Raw genomic sequence first — 6,150 nt, 5'->3', positions numbered from 1 at the left:
GGGGGGGTGTTTTCTCAGTGTTCTTGGATGGAATTATTGTGGAAAGTATCGCCTTGGGATCAGATTGAGTTGATCTTCTAAAATCAATAATCCTCTCTGGGTGGGGTGGGGGGGTGGGGGGTGTTTTCTCAGTGTTCTTGGATGGAATTATTGTGGAAAGTATCGCCTTGGGATCAGATTGGGTTGATCTTCTAAAATCAATAATCCTCTCTGTCCCCACCTCTGGTTGATAATCTTTTCTGACCCCACCTTAGATTCCTGGAAATTTGCTTAGCCAAATTTAGTTTAAGATTCATTAATCATCCCTCCCCACACCTCGGGTGTTTATCCTTAGGACCTTCCATCTTGAATTTTTTCATCACTTACATGGTTGCAAACAAACTTATTTTTTTAAATGACACAAAGCACATGAAATTATTTTGAAAATATATATCACCCTTGGTTCCTAAGTTGCTACTTAAAAGCTTGGTTCCTGGTTCTGGATATAAATTTCCAAGTATCTTATCCAGAAAATTTTGTCCATTTAGCAGATGAAGGAGAACTGAAGTTTTTCATTTCTATATTGATTTTAAATCTTATTTTTAGAAATCATATCACAATGTAAATCTTAATCCAGCTTGATCACACATAAAATTTATTTCCTGAGATTCCTCTTCCACAAATCTATAACTTCCCCTTCTCACATTCAGATTTTGTCCTGTGCCTTTAAATAGGCAGCCTCACTTGAGAATAAAATTTCTTTTCCTTTATTATTTCTAGTAGCTTTAATTACATACATTAATTAGAATTGTTTTTGTTGAAGACCTATTTAATTTATTTTATGCATATAAGAGCAGGGGTGCAGGCCAGAGATACGAAGTGGGGAGCAAAACAGGTGGATCTACTGAAATACGCTGCTAGGGGAACAGTGGCCAAGATAGGAAAGGTTGCTGCACCTTGTGAGCTAGTTCAAACCACCCTGCAGTAGCTGCTGGAGCTGAGACTTAATTTTAGTATTTTATCTCACCTAGAAATGATCTAGATGTACAAGGAATTTCTATCACTTAACTTGATTTAAAAAAGAAAAAAAAAAAGCTCTTAAGACCTCCCTAGGCCCTCCTTGATTATAAAGCACAGCAAGGCAAGCTGTGTGCAGCTGCTTCAGCGCAGAGTTCCATCTCTGGCCCGGAGGTGACCCACATGGTGGCAGACCTTTCCTGTCTCCCCCACTGCTCCCCTCAGCCTCAGTGGTATATACTGTTCTGCTCCCCACTCTGGTGAATCCTTTCACCACCCTGCACCTCCGGCCTGTACCTCAGTTCTGTATGCATAAATAAATAAATAAATATAAAAAAAGGTGCAAGTTGAAAAACTTTTGAAAATGATTTTCAAGACCATAACCATAGTCATTGCTGAAAACTACCTAAAGACTTTTGTCCCATGTATATCTATTTAAATCATAAGCCACCTTTCTTACTAACAGTTTTTTTTATAATAGTTGAGATAACATGAGCTCATTTGATTAATAAACCCAGGTAAATTTAAAGTTGCATGTCTGTCAGTTCTGAAAACACACCTGTTTTTTTTTTAATCAAACCAACCAATAGACTAAGTTTCATTTGCTAATAACTATCCCAACTTCAAATATTCAACTTAGTTTTACAAAAATTTTAAGTTTTAGGGGAATTTAAATAGTGCAAAAGAAATAATTTTAACTAGAAAAATGAATATCTCTAAAGGTAGGAATTTGCCAAAGATGGTGCAAAAGATATTCTTTGAGGATCTACAGTCACCCCTAAGATAACCAGAAGAAAACTTGCACAATTCCGTTGACCCGTTAGTGGACCCTAACTGTAAATAGTGCAGTTACTTCTCTCTGACCCTACTCTGGAGCCCCCAAACTGACAGTTACCACACCAAGTTCTCATGTCATGGAAGAAGAAAAGAGGGTCTCTCTCTACTGAATATTGTGGCAGAGACGTGGAAATGCTGGCTCTGGTAGATGAGCTCCAAGAACTGCTTCTGTGAGCTTTCCCAGGGTCCCATAGGTAGGGTCAAAGTGGGGTTAAAGTAGAGAGTGTGACTGGTGGTATCTACCAGAATTTGGTGAGTTTTTCTCTTAATTTTAATTTCCCCTGGGCTGTTTAAGGAATCTAGTGGTAGCAATTTACTAGAAAATCCCTGCGTGCTGGGAAGGGCAATATGAGAAAGGCTGTAAGGTTACAAACCTGATGGAATTTGGTTTATAATCATGTAATCTCTTCCAGACAGACAATTCAGAGAATTAGTAAAAGTGAGAACTCAGAAGAAAGGACAGGGAAGAATAGAAGTCAGACATCTATCATATGGTGCTTTGTTTAAAGTACTTTGTCTTTAACTTCAGTAAATCAATGGGAACTCTTACTTCTTTTTCCTTTAAATTTTAGTCCACAGGACATTATATGCTAGGGGATATCATGGCCCAGGTCTTTTCCTTGGTGTGTTTCTCTGGGTGGAGCAGGATTGTGCTGAATCCAAGCATCTTTCTCTTTGGCTTCCTTTTTTTTCCTGATAATTTACTTTCACATTTCAGAGTTCTCACGGATCTCGGAATGCTTCATATGCTCAAGATGAACATTAATTCTCTTGGCAAGAATCTTGCCCTCTCCTTGTGTATTTACAACAAAGCCAGCAGCATGCTGGGTGACGTTATTGATTCTCAGTTTTGCCATGGTAACTTGATGTGGGGCATTCCTTCTTGAACAACACCCATCCTCTTGATGTCTACAATACCACCTTTCTTGTAGATTGATATGGATATGACCAAAGGAGCAACTTCATGTTTCCTGAAAGGCCTGGAGAACGTACAGTGGGTGCCTTGCCTCCTTCCCTGTCTGGGTCATTTTGGCACTTTACTGGAAGTGTTACAGGGAACCCCAATGTGAGTTGGGTTGCCTATCTGTGGGTCCTCACCCGCACATAAGATTCAGTTGTACCACACACACACACAAAAAGTCCGATCATGGGTTTATTTACAAGGAGAAATGTAAAAGAAACAACTCAAGGAAAAAGAGAGAAATACAAGTTAACTAGAATATCCTACCAGTTCTGCTGACTTGAACTCCAATAGCAACTGACCAAGAACCAAACGACCAGCCACGAACCACCAAGTCAAAAGACGTCCAGAGCCCACAGGTCCGGTTTTATCCCAACCTGGCTGCTCAGCTCTGCCCTCACGTCACAGCATGCTTCTCCTTGGTATTGATGGGATTTGTGGTTCCAGTATCTGGAGTGGGGGCGGAGTCCGTGAAACCTGTATCTGTTACAGGAGATGGTGGCTCAGGTCAAAAAGAGTGTAACTCTTCCTTTCAAGTGTGCTTATTAGATAAACAATCTTGCCTAACTGGCACGTGCTCATAGCCACCATGTAGTCTAGTGTATTTTCAGGCAGATCTTGCCATTTTTCATGCTAGTTGCAGCTTTCCTGTAGCTTCTTTATATAAAGGATCTCATTTTTAAAATGCAGATTTACTTATTTATACAAAACTGGGGTACAGGCTAGAAGTGTGGAGGGTGAGAGGGTTCACCAGAGACAGAGTAGGGAGCAGAACAGGCAGATGTACTGAAATACACTGCTGAAGTGAGCAGTGGGTGGGCCAGGAGAGGTCTGCTGTGCCATGTGGGTCACCTCCCTGGGATCAAACTCATGCTGCAGTGGCTGCAGTAACTTTATAGTGCTGTGCTTAAACACATTGTGCCACCAGTGAGGGTAGGGATCTCATTTCTTTTAGCTAGACTTTTGCATTTTGTTGAACCCAAACTAATTCCTAAAGACTACCTCTTTTGGCTTCCAAAATTTTCTTTTAAGAGTTGCTTTTAGGGCCCTCCCTGGTGGAGCAGTGGGTTAAAGCACAGCACTAAAAAGCTAAAGCCACTTCAGCACGAGTTTGATCCCTGCCCCAGAGGTGATCCACATGGCCTGGCAGACCTCTCCTGACCTGCCCACTGCTCCCCTCAACAGTGTACTTCATCACTCGGCCTGTTCTGCTCCCCACTCTGTCTCTGACGAACCCTCTAACTGCCACTGCACCTCTGGCCTGTACCCCAGTTCTGTATGCACAATAAATAAATCTTTTCTTTTTTTTTTAAAGTTGCCTTTATGTGCCATACTCCAACAGCAGCCAAAAATTGGGAACTGTGGAACCTGGCAGTAGCCACATGGAGAATGGGAACAGGATTGAGTAGCAGACTGCAGTAAGTCTGCAGATAAACTAAGATTTATTTATTTAAGACTTACTTATTAGGCATACAAACTGTATTTATGCACACAGGCCAGAAGTGCAGGGAGGGTGAGATTCACCAAGACAGAGTGGGGAGCAGAACAGGCAGATTGATCGTACACTGCTGACGGGAGCAGCGGGCAAGAAAGGAGGGTTCTGCTGTGCCATGTGGGTCAGCTCCCAGCCAGGAGTGGAACTCATGTTGCAGTGGCTCCTTTAACCTGTTGCGCCACCAGGGAGGGCCCTATAGACTGATTCTGACCAAACCAAGAACTGCAGCTGGCACCAACAATCCCTAACCTGGTAGCTGTCACCCACAGTTTACACTCACATCTGGAACAAACCAAGTGTTGGGTGTACCTGTTACTTCTGACTAAACTGAATCCAGGCTGATCCTGAAAGTCCAGCTATCCTGGACTTAGTCCAGTTTGCCTTGGACTTAGTCTGACCCTGATTAGCTAATGCTGGACCTCAGTGCAATCCACTTTGGACTTAGTCCAACCTGACTGGCTAACCCCTGGACCTCAGTCCAGTTTGTGAACTAAGCCAGCAGACCCTAGTAAAAGGGACTGCAGACTAGAAAGAAATTGGAAGGATTCCAAAAATGGAGAACCACTCTCACCTGCAGCTCCCATACAGAATCCAGGAAACAGACCTCCAGTGTGGAATACAGACTAGACCAAGGGTTAAGGACCTATTCACTATGCCTTGGACAGATAAACCGATTAGATGGGGGCGCTCCAAAACAGGGAGAGAACTGAAGGTTCGCAGGCACCATGCCAGGATGCTGCTGGAAGTTCCCTCCAGATCCCATCTGCTGCCACCAAGCTGTTAAAAAACAAAATTCATATAGATCTAATTAGCTTTAATTAAATGCTTTGTGAAATGGGCAGCATCTCATCTATATACTGCAAGGGGTTACACAAAATGGAAAGTATTAATAGACAATGAGAGAGTGGAAGAAGATCATTAGCAAAAGAAAATATCATTGCAGGTAAAAGCCATCTTCCCTCAGGAGCAGACAGGCAGGGAGGTTTTATAATCTGGAAACCCCATATTGATCGGATTAGGATTACATTTTTGAGAGAAGTAGAAACTGCAATGAGATTAGGGATTAACTGAGTAGGGGGCAACATGAAGGACTCCATAGTGGGTTTTGTGTTTTTTCTTCTTCAATTTTTAAGACCTAACAGTAGGGCCTGAAATTACATCCCAGACTCCAATCCAGATAAACAGAAATGACTAGCTCCCAACACGCAGGATTATGGTGAGAATCAGAGAACTGGTGTTTTGTCCATAGGAAGAATCCACAGGGACTGGGGAGGCCTTTGCTTTCCTCCCCCAAAGCACCTTTCCCCCTTCTGCCTCCCGGGAAAGGTTTGGTAAGAGTGGTGGTTATCTGGTGCCCAGTTTGGAATCAGAGAGCAAAGCATTTCACTCCTGATAGGGTGAAAAGAGGAAAAAAAAAAAAAATTAGAGGACACTTAATCCCCTACAGATGTCTTGAAATAAAGGAACTGTGTCTAAATGCTAAAAGCTGCACAAAACATAAAACATGGAAACGTACTTAAAGAGTTTTACAAAATAATTAAATATGCATTTTTTCCACCGTCAGTTTATAGGCCAGCATTCCTGTGGACTGCAAATGGAAACCCCACAATGCGCTCCAAGTTGGTGTGGGGCGGTGTGGTGATGGCGGGGTGGGGTCCCTGGATTTCTTTTCGTCTCCGTAGAGATAATCTAGAGGGAGATAGCAGATTCTTTACCCTGCGCTCTTAAAACGGGAAGACAAAAAGAGTCTCAGATGTCAACTGGGCTCCTCAGGCGATCCGCCGGGTGACCCGAGGCCAGATCATATGGCCCGCGCCGTCCGAGCCCGGCGAGGCCCGGCGCGCTCCCGCGCAGGCGCCAG

This window comes from Condylura cristata, unplaced genomic scaffold (genome assembly GCF_000260355.1).
Source record: "Condylura cristata isolate star-nosed mole 26May11 unplaced genomic scaffold, ConCri1.0 scaffold00017, whole genome shotgun sequence".
Taxonomy (NCBI): domain Eukaryota; kingdom Metazoa; phylum Chordata; class Mammalia; order Eulipotyphla; family Talpidae; genus Condylura; species Condylura cristata.
Note: the sequence above shows the minus strand (reverse complement) of the source record.